A 16,743-nucleotide genomic window follows, 5' to 3' on the forward strand; every position below is an offset into this window, starting at 1 on the left:
AGTGTAATTTTCGGGACTCGCGGGAGGTTTTGGCCTAAGAAGTGAGGCGCGACTAGTTCTCTCGTTACGAAATTTATTGCCACGGTAATTTGAATAACACTCGAACGACGCAATACCCGGGGAGCACTTGATACCTTTCCCGTTAAAAAGTTTCGAGACACTTGACCTTTGCTGGAAAGACTGGCGCTACTTGACCGTCCTCCTCCATTCTCTCAGCATTTCCACGTCAGGTCGGCGCGCAGAGAGACAGATGAATTACTCTTCCCGACTTACCTCGGGTCAAAGGGGCTGCGACGAGTTCACCAACACTCCGTCGAGCTCGCCGCGAAGCGAAAAATCCACAGTTAGCGCCGTTAAATCGAAAGGATGGTGCTCTGGGAAAGAAAGGCTTGATGGAGACCTCAATTATCCATGTAATCCGAAGCAACGAAACGGTATCGCCAAGGTACAGGCTTTCCCTTTGCAGCACTGTGAAACCAAATTAAATATAGGACGTTCATAAGCTGTCTCGCGAGATGTTTCATATTAGCGTTGAGCCTCGTCGATTCCTTCTTCTCTGTCTCTTTCTGACCGGATCAAAGGCGGATAGGACTTTGTGAACTTTCCCCTAAGGATACAAATTGAAAGTTAATTATGATAATATTTCATAACGAACTAACGCTTTCCTGCAATCGAAGTCTGTGAAAGGGCTCGTTTTATTAGTCTGAATAAATCATATCACAATCAGGATTATATCTTACAGCAGATGTATGCTCTTAAAACTTTTAAATTTTATATGCTCGAAACAAGTTTTGGACCGTTCCTTTATTCCGTGTAAATATAATACCTTCCACGTTTCAAATAAAATTTTTAAACAAGTATTTCCCTGAATTCTTAATTGAAAATCCGTGTCAAAAAACATACAATATTCGCATCCACGCGTTTCAATTCTGTTCCGCTTCGTTTCACGAAGAAAGTCCAAATTCAAATATCGCACGACGACGGCTCGAAATATTCGTCGAACGTTTTATGCTGAAAAATTAGTTACGATATCGCGTGAAATACGAACAAAGTATTAATATAGAAAGTTTCGAGTTTGATACGACGCGGCTTTGGAACGAGTCGCGACGTTTTATTTATATTTGTTTCGCTAAGGTAAACAGTTTGTTCTCCAGATATTTTTTAGGGTTATTATACGTCTTTCAGCTGCAAGCCGGGAAACTTTCGTTCGAAATTTCTCGCGAAGTTCGAGCAATATCGTTTGGCGGATTTTAAAGCGTTCGCTCGCCTCGTTTCCCGGGATCGTGCGAGAGAAACGAAAATGTTAGCAGGAACTGTTCATAAACTTACGTAGACCGTTCGACGGTTATAGAATATTTCGACACTTTTGCTTTCCGCGCGTCCCGATGTTGACTCGTCCCCGCTGCCGCGAATCGCTTCCGTCTAAACCGGAAATATCTCGGCCTTTTTGACGCGACATCAACGTCCCTTCCAACTTTTTCAATGATCCGTTCGACGACCCAGATTCGCGGCTGGGTTTCGTGACAAAAATTATAAGTAGCGTCATACGTGCGTTACGTTTCGTTGCACGGACTCCATAAATTTCGACAACCGATCGTGCGTGTGTTTTCGAGGTATCCCTACGATCGGGTCGATCATTTTTAGGACGATTGGTGTAAACCAATCATATTATTAGAAATAGGTGATGGAATAAAGAAACAATATGATCGAAATTCCTTTTAACTAAGCTTTAATATTATTTGAAACACTTGGAAGGCATGTCTGCACAGTTTGGAAGAAACATCTAGAATGAACCCAGATCCAATCGGTCCTATACTTTGTCTAAACAAGCCAAAGAAGGAACATAGCCTGCACCCTCTTGACTTGTATCTCGAAACGCAAAACGCAACACACGTTTCGATGGTTTTTGTCAAGGAAAGAAAATTTTCTCTTTTAGAAGAGACAAACCAACACATATTCATGGAGAAAGTTTCCAAATCAAAGGTGCAATTTAACGTGGCTCGTTGGCGAAATTTGAATAAAACACAAAACTCTTTAAAACCAGGGCTTAATTAAATGTACGTTCTCTATTTGGAAAATTGATTTCAATTCAACACTCGATCGTGCGTGCGTTTCCTATAGTTCGAGGAATCCCTCGGGTCGATCATTTTTAGGACAATTGGTATAAACAAACCATTTTCATGTAGAAATATTCTAAACCAAAGGTGCAATTTAACGTGGCAAACGTAAATTTGAATAATACACAGAACTCTCTAAAAACAGGATTTAATTAAACGTACGTTCTCTATTTGGAAAATTGATTTCGATAAATTTCGACGCCCAATCGTGCGTGCGTTTTCGAGATATCCCTACGATTGAGTCGATCATTTTTAGGATGATTGGTATAAATAATTTTCATGTAGAAAGACTCCTAACCAAAGGTGCAATTTAATGTGGCTCGTTGGCTTTTGAGTGAAACACAGACTAAAACCAGGGTTTAATTAAACGTACGTTCTCTATTTGGAAAATTGCAATCCATTTTCGACTCTGCCTCGGAGGATGCAAATTAAGAAATTAATGACCAACATCGAGATTAGAAAGATCCGGAGTGAGCATTCGCAGTCCCTCCAATAGCAGAAAGTCCCATGAATGGTATCTCTATCTCGTGACCAGAACCTTTTTTTACTCTTCGTTTCAAAGCTTAAGTAGCATGACATGAGGACTGTTTACATTCTGCGCAATCTCGCTACTCCCTTTCCTCTATGTACAGTGCCTTCTCCGTAAACGTGTTCTGCAACACTGTAGTTTCGCGAACGCTTTGGAAATAAGCTGACGCTAACATGTCCCTTAATGTCGAAATGCTTGTCTGTAGTTGGAATAATCCTCGTAAATTCGAGATTAATTTCTCTAACAGCATTTTTAACTACACCCTGCTTCGTGCAAAAATATATCTTCGTTCGTGTTCTATTTAAATAAAAATTTTTAAAAATGTCTATGGACAGTCAAGCCTAAGAACGTGTTTCGTAATAATTGTTTAATAAATCAATATTTTCTGCAACGTCTTGGACTGTGGATGTTTATGTAAATAGATAAAAGAGTGAAACCTAAATAGAAGTTTGTTTCATCATTAGAGGTTCTTAAAAATATATTTTTTATTTTGCATATTTTGCATATGTTTTACATATCTTTTACAAAAAAATATGTCGAAACATACTGCATATGTCATATATATTTATTGCATTTCTTTTAATAAAATTAATGCTTATATGAGCTTTCGAACATCTATTTCAGTCTACTAATTCAACGTTTGTATACAATAGTCATGGCAGAAATGGCAGCATAGCTATTTATACATCTTGTGTTTTCGTATAGTAAATCATTAATGGTAATAGTTCAGAGATGCTACAAATAGTATTAATTAGTAATTCTGAAATATTTTTGACTGATAGGTTCTACAGAAACGAACATTATGAGGTCAGGTTTTTAAGGAATATCTTCTAATGTTGAGCGTTCGTTCTCAACCTATAAATTGACTTTAAGCAATAAATGTCATCAACTATTTTGTTGGATTCCAGTAAAATTGACAACACTCTATTTTCTTAAGAAACTCGTACAACTTGTATTAAGTCGACTAAGTACTAGACTTTTTTTGCCGGTTCTTCAATATTGCAAGCTTTTATATACTATTGCTGGAAATAGATAGAGGTAGGGACGATGGTCAAGGGGCAGTGTGACTCAAGAAGGATGCGAGGTTCAGGATTGAATGAGTAAGGATTAGAAATCGCGATTAGGATGTTTGAATGAGTAATGTTTGTGATGTGACTGGGTGGTGTTTGTATGATCGTGTTGGTCATCAAATAATCTCTTAACAATATTGAAAAAATACTCGTTACTTACATATTGTAATTTAAATTATAACTGATTATTATTATGTTTAAATAATAAAATTATTTGAACATATTTTACATATTCTAGTAAATTTTGGCATATTATTTGACATATTTTGACATATTTTATTAATGTTGGTTTATCTCTTTCAACAAAAGAAAGTTTTCTTTCATTTACAAAAGCCATCCACGTGCGTGTTGCGTTTCATTTTTTGAAACATAAGTCAAAAGGGTGCAGCCGCGTCCCTTCCTTGGCTTACTTAGACAATGAATAGGAATAGACAAGTGTTTCAAATAAAGACAAAGTGTAGTTTAAAAAGTATTTGAACTGTATGTTTTATTTTTAGTTTACCACCTATTTCCAATAATTGACATAAACATCGTCTAGTAATGAGAAAAGATTAAAGTACCAGTTTCAATCGTTAGTGTGATTCCCCTTCGTGATGAACTGAACAGGCGTGCCCTACCAAGTGTTTCAAATATAGACAAAGTTTAGTTTAAAAAGTATTTGAATTGCACGTTTTATTTTTCTTTCACCATGTATTTCCAATAATTGATATAAACATCGTCTAGTAATGAGAAAAGATTAAAGTACCAGTTTCAATCGTAAGTGTGATTTCCCTTTGTCCAGGTAAATAACTGTCGAAAATCTTCCGCGTGCCACTGACACTCGATCCTGCCACCACTATTGATTTACTCGAGTTTTAACTTTGCGCTCAGACATTGACCGAGCCAGTGCCGTTTGTCCACTAAGCATTCCCGGGCTATTCGGCGGTTCCAGATAAAATCTCATCGATCCTCGACGCGCTCTTCCAATACGCTTTGCAAACAATTACCGCGAGCAAGGATAGTCCAGGAGCAAACTCGTTCGGGAAAAGGGTGCGCCGTTGGTCGATAGAAGTCCGGTAGCAGGCAAAACAAATTTTCCCGTTCACAATACGAAATTACTTTTGTGGAGGAGGGCGAGCGTCGAGCGTTCGCCGTTTGTCTAGCAGCAAGTAAATTTTCCACGGTGGTCTGTCATCCGATTCGCCGAGAAGAGCGTCGCAATTAGAACGTCGGACGCCACCGATGGAAAACCGGGTCGGTCTTTTCGAGGTTAGAGAACGGCAACGGTTTTCGGTGCCACGGGCGGATAACGATAAAAGAAAGGGGTACCAACTTGTAGACAATGCGAAACGATTTCCATCCCCCCGGTGCTTGCTGGCCGGCCTCACCTCGTGGCTCCAGGAATTCGGTCGTTCCGAATTCATTCAGTAAGGAAGAGTAAAGCTGGAACGAGGAAACTGGGTGGAGGTAAACAGATGAGCATACAGAGACACGTAGATTGGTGGTTAGAAGTGCATCGATAGCGCTGCGAGCCCCGAGCACTGCCTCTACATATTCCGTACAAAAGGAATCCGAAAATTAGTAAACGTTCCGACGAAAAATATAATCGGTTACAACGATGACGATGGCCTTGCTGGTTACATTCAGTGACAATTGAAATTATTATACACTCCTAAACAAAATGACCAAAACTTTATTTTCTTGTGATAGGATCGTGTTAGCGTGAAAACTTTTAGTGATATGTAAAGACACAGAGAAAATGATAGCACACTTTAAAGATAAAGATATGCATATATTTCATACAACAGAATTATATGTTTCATATAACAAAGGTATACATACTTTATATGACAATATACATATAGGTGTTCGGCCACTCTTGGGGAAAATCTAGAAGCCAAAATAAGACGACAATCAAGAATATCAATTTGTCGAATAAGGTTTCGTTAAAAAGTTATTAAAAAATTAAATTCAAAAAAATTTTAAATCATTCAAAAAAAATTATTTTCGGTTACGGGGGTCAATTACAATCATTTTTGATGAATAGACATACCCCCGAAATCCTACGCACTTTCGAGAAAAAAATTCGTATGTGCAGAAATTTTTCGACGAAACTAAAAAATTTCAAGTCATTCTAAAGAAATAATTTTTAGTTTCGGGGGTCAATTACAATCATCTTTGGTCAACAGACATACCCCCGAAATTCTACACACTTTCTAGAAAAAAATTGGACAAGGTGTGAAATTTTTCGATAAAATTAAAAAATCTCAAATCGTTTTGGAAAAATTATTTTCGGTTGTAGGGGTCAATTGCAATCATTTTTGGTGAATAGACACACCCTCGAAATCCTGCGCATTTTCGAGAAAAAAAATCAGGACGGACTGAAGTTTAAACGTTAATAATCAATTTATTACAAATTGGTATTCGTGATTTTCGTCTTATTTTGGCCACTAGAATCTCCCGTTAAAATTTTTCCCAGGGTTGGCCAAACACCCTGTATACTAAACTATACTTTTCTGATAATGTGTACAACCTCCTTTGTTTTCTATGACTTCCATCATCCTTTTAGGTAAAGAATTATGTAATTCTTTAATTTTTCTTTGAACTAAATTTTCCCATTCAGTCGTTGTGCAAATTTTTAATTCATTTATATTTGAAAATTTTTGGGCTGCAGTATACACTGCTCATGAGAGCATTGCTCAACAATTCTCGATGATATTAATTACGCCGGCCATTGAAGAGTGGAAATATTCTCCTTTAAAAAATATTCTTTAACAATTTTGGCAATATATACTGCAGCATTATCGTGTTGAAATATGTATGTTATAACAGCAATGTGTTCTGCACATGTATAAATTTGATTTTTTATTACTTAAAGGTTACAGATGCTATCCATTGTGCCCTGAACAAATTTAATGTCAGTCTATGTTATGTTTACATATTCGTAGAAGGTACGTTATACATATAACTCAGAGTTTCCACGCTAGCATAATCCTAATACGAGAAATTAAAGATAGCACGCTTGTGCTATCATTTTGTCCGAGAGTGTATTCTACGACATTCTTCTGTCGAGAATCGAGAGATTTTTGTCTGAAAAAGGAATATTAGAAACCTTCGACGCGAGTAAGCGGAGCGAGCAAATGGCTGTTAATTTAGAATAGTTTACTAAAATATAAATTATACTCTAGATTTATGCAAAATTTTTAAATTTTGACAATTTCAACTGAATTTGGATATTTTCTTTCGATACAGACCTCTCTGTGCACCAAAAACTTTCTATATCGACGAATACAGAAAATTCTGTACGAACATTTATTAAAGGCTGACTATAGGCACATACATACATAGAATGCAAGGTATGAATGATTAAAGGCGCGCTCGTCGAGTGCATAACAACAATCAGCAAATTGAAGTCAGGGGATGTAAACTTCAACCAGTGCTGTTGTCTTGCAGACTAATTGAATTTCAGGTACCCATTGTTTACGCCCGTAATATTGACGAATACAAAAATGATCCACGCGAGACAGAACGAGGAGCAGATTAATAGTGATTTTTCGTTGCTCGGATTGCAATACAGTAACGTGTGTGTTCTCGATGATTTCGACAATATTGTTTTGACTTGAATTCAGCATACGAATAAAATAAAAATAAAGGAGTAAGTGGGAAATATTATTTTATATTTAATAATGCAGACTCAACAAACTTACCGTAACGATATACAAATTTTACGTTAGGGGGGGGGGGGGAAATTATATTGGATGGAAACAGTTAACATGCTCGTTTTACCTCGCCCTGCTGTACTCTGTAAATTGTCGATGTTATATCGCCATAATTCGTTTATATTCGCATTCAAAATTAATGATTCATTACTTCTGTTTATACAACTTGTAGACAGAAATTTTGAAATTGCAATTCCTGATAGACACTTTGTTAACGTCTGTGTTGAGATCTTAAAATGTAATTTATACAGGGCGTTCCGCATTTTTCCGTACACACTTCAGCAGGTGTGTTCTACAAGTAAAAATAAGACTAAAGTATTATACAAGGTGTTCGGCTATCCCTGGGAAAAATTTTAATATGAAATTCTAGAGGTCAAAATAAGATGAAAATCAAGAATACTAATTTGTTGATGGAGATATCGTTAAAAAGTTATTAACGTTTAAAGTTCCGCCCTGTACTGAATTCTTCTCTCGAAAGTGGGTAGGATTTCGGGGGTAGGTCTATTCATAAAAAATTATTGTAATTGACCCCCGCAACCAAAAATAATTTTTCCAGAACGATTTGAAATTTGTTAATTTTGTCGAAAAATTTCACACCTTCACGAATTTTTTTCTAGGAAATGAGTAGGATTTCGGGGGTATGACTCTTCTCCAAAAATAATTGTAATTGACCTCTGCAGTCAAAAATATTTTTTTTAGAACGATTTGAAATTTTTTTTTTTCGCCGGAAAATTTAAGCACCTACCCCCCATCGATTTTTCTTAAAAATTCGTTTTTGATATTTAGTAATTTTATTTGATGCCCCATAGAAAAGTTGTCTAATACTTTTTTGTAGGTACTCATGAGCTCTACTTCAGAAAAAAGTTTCATTGAAATATATTCACTATTGTAGGAGTTATGGCCGTTTGAAAATTGGACCATTTTTATTGGGTTTTTCTCAGTTTACGGGGTCAAGGATCAACTTTTCGAATATTTTTGCGATTTCTACATATTCTTCACCAAATTACGCGTAGTTTGCTTTTTTAAACATTAAAATCGTCCAATCCGTTCAGAAGTTATGATATTTTAAAGATATAGATGAAATTTCAGGGGAACATATCAACGTATGGTCAGACATTATATTTTCGGCAAAGAATTTTTTTCTCGAAACTGAGTAGAAATTCGAGGGTATGTCTGTTGACCAAAAATGATTGCAATTGACCTCTGCAATTGACAATAATTTTTCCAGATCGATTTGAAAAATTTTTTTTTCGCCGAAAAATTTAGGCACCTACCCCCTGTCGATTTATCTTAAAAATTACTTTTTCATTTTTAGTAATTTTATTTGACGCCCTACAGAAAAGTTGTCTAATACTTTTTTGTAGGTGCTCATAAGCTCTACTTCAGAAAAAAGTTTCATTGAAATATATTCGCAATTGTAGGAGTTATGGCTGTTTGAAAATTGGACCATTTTTATGGGGTTTTTCTTATTTTACGGGATCAAGGATCAACTTTTTGAATATTGTTAGAATTTCTACATATTCCTGACTAAAATACACGTCGTTTGCTTTTTTAAACATCAAAATCGTCCAATCCGTTCAAAAGTTATGATGTTTTAAAGATTCGCATGAAATTTCGGGGAACGATTTTTGGCCTGACATTAGATTTTCGGTAAGGAATTTGTTTCTCGAAAATGCGTAGGATTTAGGGGGTATGTGAAATGACCAAAAATGATTGCAATCGACTCTAGCAATCGAAAATAATTTTTCTAAAACGATTTGAAAAATTTTTTTTTTCTGCCAAAAAGTTTCAAGACCTGCTCGATTTTTTTTCTCGAAAGTGGATAGGATTTCACGGATATATGTATTCACCAAAAATATTTATAATTGACCCCTGCAACAAAATATAATCTTTCTAAAACTATTTGAAATTTTTGAATTTAATTGTTAATAACTTTTTAACGGGGCCTCCATCAACAAATTGGTATTCTTGATTTTCGTCTTATTTTGGCCTTTAGAATCCCCCATTAAAATTTTTCCCAGGAGTGGTCGAACACCCTGTATAACAAAAAATTCATTTATGCTTTGTTAAGAAGTTATGACAAAAATGTGAAATGTAATGCTTTTTTATTTACTAAATAAGCAAATTTACATATTTTTAAATATTCTTAACATAGAATTATGTGGGTAATTTAGACATTTATTTATCAGAGTTTAGTTTCTATCATTTACCTTGGATGCTGAAGTATTCTTTCTTCGATGATAACTTTTTGTTGTCATAAAATTTTATTGTTCAAGTTTATGTTGAGTAAATTGCAAAGAAGCTCACGATGTCGAATGCACACAAAAGATTGGTTTTACATTATAATAATCTTTTTTCTTATTTTAATATCCTGAATCTCAAGCGTTTGTTAACTCTGCGAGATAAAGATTACTCTGAATCAATTCAAATTACTAAAACCCAACAGAGACCCAACAAAGTATCGAAATACCGTTTGTTTTCAGATATTAAAATTCGACACAGTTTTGTGTAATGTTTATTTTATAAAAAACGTTATAGATCGATCGAATAATTCCTTTTCCAAGTAGATGTCATGCATCGTCGCGAAGAAAGTGATGAAATTTGAACTTGGGCGTTAACCATTCAACTTTTAGCCCCGATGTTCGCCTTTCTACTCGAAACGAAGAAATACGTCGTGCCCCAGTTCCAGAAACCGTTCTGTATACAGTTTTCGAAGAAACACCCTGTACCCTGCACACGTTCCCGGTTCACGGTATCCACGCGTGTTCGTTCGTCGGCGAAAGAAGGAAAGACAGACGTTACGTTCGATGCGAACTCGTCAAAGTGCCAAATCCCCGCGGGTATGATGGTTGAAGGGAGGCCCAGGAGGAAAGAGAAAGACGGAATCTCGTGTGCCACGGTCCCGTAAATTCGATCAATGGGAACAACGCGACGTCGGTTCGCCGCTTCATCGACGACGTGATCGAGCTTCGTTTCTCATTCCCTCTGAGCCCACCCTCCCGTTTTCTCTCTCGTTTCTCCGCGCTCGACGGTTGTCTTATTCTCTCTCGCTCCACTTACGGTTCCCCCGAACCGTCAGTCTCTCGGCATCGACCTGGGAAACGCTTCCTTTCGCGACGTGCAGGCTTGCAGAAGTAGGCGAGAACGATATATGCGCCATTAACCGTTCGTACTACCTAGTTACCAACGCATTCGAACGCGAAAGTGAGCAGAACGATGCAAAATCCACATGGGACGTCTCTACTCCCCCACAAGAAGTTGACAAAGTATCAAACTGATATCTCAAAACAATTTTTCTTTCACAAAGTTGCAAAAATATGTCCTCGATTGTTCAAGTTATAATAATTGAACCGTGTGTATTTCGTAACATTTCTAACACACCGTCCTAATTCTATATAGTTTTTAAACGTCCAACGCGTTAAAGTAACAAGAAACGTTACGCGATAAATAGATCCGAAAGGCGATATTTTCCACATGGAGTGCGCTTATTTAATCGCGGAGAGATCGCGTAAAATTTCTGTTCGTGGAAATGAGTTTACCAGTAAATTGAGGCGCTCGGTTACGTGAATCGCCCTGCAAATTTATTTGGACAACTCCGACCAAAGGAGTGTCATCCTCGGGGACAGGAACGCCGGGCGGAGAAGGACAGGAAACATCGGGAAGAAAGGAAGTTCCGGTGAGGGAGAGAGAGAAAAATTCGGGCGATCTTCGAATTCTGTTCTCGATTCAGCTCGCCGAGGGAGAAGAGAACGAGCGCTGAAAGACTGTCGCAGCGAGTCGTGTATCATCAAGTCCGACTCGCTCGATTCAAGCCCTATCGCCGAGCTTTCCGTAGCTACAGAAAACACAGGTAGAGAACCCTTTGACCGGTCTTCCTTCTTCGAAAATTACGGACTCTTTCTCTCTCTCTCTCTTCGTCCCTCCTCCGTACCCCTTCGTTCCGTTTTTAGACCTTTTATTATCGTTCGTCTTCGTTCCTCCTAAAAAAGCACACGTTATTCCGTTTCCATCTGCTCGATTTCGTTATTTTTCCACTCGCTACGATACCACGCACGGAAACGTACACTCGATACGGAAAATACGTTCGTCAGTTACGACGGTGCGTACTTCGAATAAACAACAACGCAAAAATATCTGTATGTTTCTCTGAACAGGTTATGCAGTGGACGAAATTTGTATAGAGACACTAATATTTTTTAATAAAAGAAATTGAGTATCGTGTTAATAAAATTCAAAGTCGGTGAGATGTATGGGGGATTGATAAGAATTAGAATGACATCTTAACAAACAGAAAAACTCCTTTGTTTTTTTCGTAAACAGTAAATCATAATTAAATGGATGATTGCACAGCGAAATTTACATGGGGACAGTCAATTAAAATGTTATAAAGTGCTATCAATGCTATCAATTTTACTCCATTCTTGCCTTACAGCATTTTCCAGCTCTTTAGCAATGATGTAGTGTTTATTATTTTTGTATACTGTTCTTGACAAGATTCCCCATATCTCTATGGGGTTTAAGTCAAGCGAACATGTTCACAGTGTCATAGTTTTTTGCCTGAACCACTTTTGTTTTCCTTGTACTGTGTACAGCAGCGTTATCTTGCTGAAAAATAACACTTTCATTATGATTTTCTTCAATAAATGGATGTAAATTATCTTCTAATATATCGATATATTTATCTGCATTCATTCTGGTACAAATTTTGCATATTGATGTTTTTGCAGAGTAACTAAACCAAACTTCATCCCCCGACATTTCTGGTAATGCGCATTCTAATGAAAGTGAAATTATTTTAAATTATTTATAAAATAGGATGTTATAGATACTCTTAATACATACTTCTGTGAGTTGTAAATTATGTTACTAGTCTGAATACTCAAATAAAACTAAATAAATGTTGTCCCTATACAAATTTCGTACCTACCTTGGAAAGAACTCTTGTGTTTATATTTATAAACTAAAAATTCGCGAGTATGGGTACATTATAGCTTCGCAATAACAGCATTGTGGTGTTGACGAGGTTTCCAACTTATAGCTAACAAAAATTTTTAATTGAAATCTATGCATGTCAGTAAATCATGGTGCCCTTATGAAAATTTCGTCCACTGTAATGGCTGAATTAATTTTATTTCGAATAAGGTAGAAAAATTTGGTAATATTTTATTTTGTTTTTTTTTTAGCGCGTTAACACTTTGACTGCCACGTCACCGATATATGGGTGACAGAATTTGCCATTAGGATACTAGAAAAATTAATTCTCAAGTTAAGACGTTGAAAAAAATAAATTTGGATAGAATTTATGAATTTTAACAATATATGGGTGACAAAATTTACCATTAGGATACTAGAAAAATTAATTCTCAAGTTAAGACGTTGAAAAAAATAAATTTGGATTGAATTTATGAATTTTAACAACATTACCAAAATAAGTACTGAAACAACTATTAGGTAATAGCTTTTAATGATCTAAAATCAAAATTTTTCTTTTGCAGAATATTATACGGTTTTGATCTGGCAGTGAATGTGTTAAAGAGTGCAAAATATTTGAGGATATTTATATTTTGAAACGCTTTTATAGCGTCGTAGTTTTCTTATTCGCGCTTACAAAGGAATAACTTTTTGGGGTATCAGAAATCGGTGATATTTTACCTGCAGGAGGATCGAAAATATTTGATAGACGGATAAAAGGAGATTGGCTGCGAAAAATTGCATCAGATACTCGTATTTCTATCGAAGGTGCTAGGGAGATAGTGAATCGATTAGAGAAAATTGGAAGTGCAGAGAATCTTTCGCAATCAATAAAACCGCGGAAGAGTATAGCACGATGGGATCACATTACACGTAAAAGGATGTTACAAAATCATTCTAGTGCTTGAAAATTATTGCAGATTTGCATACAAATAAAAGATATGAGATTTTATGCAGAGGGAGGATCCATAAGGGTAGCTCGTAAAAGTATATTTTTAAACTTCTGTTGACGAGGAAGCCCTCATCGATTTTAATGAAATCTGTATAACAGTAGTCGATCGATTTTAATGGTAAAACAATATTTTAAGAGAAGCGTTATTCTATCGATAGTATGGCTATGTCAGAAAGATACGTTTTCCAAGTTTATCAACAAACTTTTTGAGGCGAGTGTAGCTCTGGAAGTGAAAAGGGAGGAGAAAGTGAGTTTCGACAGCCAAGGCGTTTATGTTCTTTACTTTTCTGTCTGTTCGACGATTTAAAAATTGAAACTTACCACGAACGCAACTTGCGGTTCATGAATATCTCACGCCCCTCGTAACAGAGACGGGGAGAGCATTTCGCGAACGCATCGATTATTTAGGATTATTTTCTGATAGCAATAAGGTCAAGTTCAACGTGTACCCAATCAATTCTGCGTTTTCTTCAAAGGGGAAAGCTACGAATATGTTTATATTGAATCGTTCCATAAGTCTCTGCGTGTATTTACTCAACGAAATTGTATTCGAGAGGGATTTGAATTAATAATGGGAAAAATAAAATATATAAATTCTTGTTTAAAATTTTAAAATAATTAAACCAATCAAGCAATCTATTTTGTCTCGTAGTTTTATTTTTATATACATGCAAATAAGATATTGGAAATAAAAATTCGCACAGATGAAAATACACACGTGCAATTTTTTCAATGGATACAAATATTTGTATACTAAATTGCGTGCAACTTTTTCTCTGACTAATGTACACCTGGCCAAAAAAAAAATATTTGGAAATATAATATCTTTATGGGAGAATTGTTAACCACTAAACTCGACTTTCATATATGTTCTTTTCTATAAAAATGGAGTACAATATTTTTGCACTCGCCTCGAGTAACACGATAACATTTGTTTTACAAAATGTACCTTTGATTCTTCCTTTATTTTAACGCTGCAATATTACACCTGCACAGAATCTCATTAACACTACATTGAAGTATATCATCCAGCAGTGGCACTTCCTTTAACACTTTCGTAATATTTTTCGATTTGAAAACGACGTTTTAGGAATCCTGAATTTGCCTGGACCCACCAGAATCGTTAGCAATGACAGAGGAAGGCGGCAAAAAAAGCCACCGCGTAGCGGGACAGAAAAACTAATTAAAAAGGAAGTTAATGAGGACCGGAACCAACAACGAATGGACAGGACATCAACGAAACTACATCGAATTTGAAACTAAAGAAACTAACCTAATTAACCAGAAAATTACAAACTACACTACCAGGGCTAAAAATTGGACCTTTAAAATAATAGACAGATAATACATAATACTGTATATTAGACCCTTCGAGTGACTGTATAACAAAATGATTTTTCGTAGATTTTGGTATTTATTTTACAATTGCACTCGGTGAATGTACCTATCAGAGTTAGTGAATAATTATTCTAGCAATAGGACACTGTAAACTCACACATGAGTACCTAATGAAAAAAACTGAACCACTAACCTGTAACCTATGCAACAAAATCACAACGACCAACCATCTACTATACGAATGCAAAAGATACAACGTCCAAAGACAAAAATACAAGATAATATCACCTATAGCCTTGATGTCACTGAAATATGGAAAATACCCTGAAATATCTAAAAGAGACCAACATTTACCACGAAATATAACCACACCAAAAGAAGAGAATTCAGCACCAAGTCGTCGCTAATGATCTGAAGATCGATACAACATAAAACATGAATTAAAAGAAAAAAAAAATATTATCGTAGCAAATTTTTGCAGACAATCGGCTATAAAGGTTTCGTAAAAGCTAATATCGGCGCTTGGTTCTGTTTTTCTGATAACATTCGTTATCGATATCGTCGCGAAAGATCGCAATAGCCCGGACAAAAATTGTTTCCACGCTAAAAATCGTCGGAACGAAAGGTAAACAGAGCCTGACTTGTCACGTCGTATTTGATATTCTGTAAGATTTATTTCAGCGTGCAGCGGCGTATCGGTATTCCCGATAAAAATGCTTTGTCCGCTCCGGGAACAGGGGAAACATATTTATTCGTGTTATCGAGCTTGGAAGTTTAATTGAAAGCGGTTTCTTTTTCATTTCCCGAACCTTTGATGCACAAACACGTAAAACACTAGATATTGACATTACGTATACTGTGTACAGACCACAAAGTGCTTCCACCTTCCATGATTCTTACTGCCCTTTGAAGTCTCGGTACTCGTACAGTTGGGCCTCTCTGTTACGTCGTATCGTAAATGAATTTTTCGTTATCAGTTTATCCAGCTAGAAGGGATTCCGTTCGAAATAACGAACGCGAACCGGATAAAGGCAGCCCGCCAATATCGGTTTTTGATATTTAGAGGGGGCACGATGCTCGTAGACATCTCGAGACAGGAATTTATTACCCGATTGCTATGGTGTCCGTTGCGGTGGAATCGTTTCAGCGATCTCGGAAACAATTGACTAATTTAATTACTTCGAAGTGGATCCTCGTACGGCTCAATCGAACGGATACCATCGATATTTAAATCAGTCTCCGGGTCCACTCCACCCGGCAATTGTTACTATTGATCGAGCGGTGCATTTATAATTCAAGAACGCTATGCTTTAGCATCGAATATCGATGTTTCATCCGTCATGTAAATTATTCTTGCTCGATACATCGATTCAGGTGGTACCCAAGATTTCATCCGGCTCGAAGACTCTCGGAAGATGTGGGTAAAGTTTATAACCTATATGAACAGGATCTTGATCAGAGCAACCTCTGAAGCACATAGTTATTCATCGAAGCGATTCTGGATGCAAGAATACCTCGACAAGGTGGAATAATATTTGTTTCTACGAGTTTTCAAGAATATTGATTTTAAGAATGGTCGTTGTGAAAAGTAAATTTTACAGAACTATTCGACCGAGTAACCAGAACAACGACTGAATATGTGAGAACACAGAAGACACGTTGCGGAAGCGTTACTTTGCCTATAAAGGAAAACACGTTCTGTGCTTAGACATGACTCGAACCATCTGCAGGGAAAGTTTCGACATCTGTTTAACAGACCTAAACACTTTCGCTCGCAGACAGTGTTCCGGGGCTGTATACTACTTGCCCGCTTAGGGTCATGAGAATAACAGTCTATAAAATCAGGGGTTGTGACAGTTTTACAACTCTTCTATCCTCTTTCTACAACATTCTGATTTATCACGTCGAATTATGAAATCATCAAACGTCAAGTATACTCAAAGAGTTTTTACTTAACACAAAATTGTTCAAGAAGATTCTTCAAATATTCCAAAAATTTGGTAACTTGGGTACGATATCGAGGCAAACATTCAAATTTATTTTACGAAATATCGTGTACGGTACAATT

Source organism: Colletes latitarsis, chromosome 5 (genome assembly GCF_051014445.1).
Source record: "Colletes latitarsis isolate SP2378_abdomen chromosome 5, iyColLati1, whole genome shotgun sequence".
NCBI classification, from domain to species: domain Eukaryota; kingdom Metazoa; phylum Arthropoda; class Insecta; order Hymenoptera; family Colletidae; genus Colletes; species Colletes latitarsis.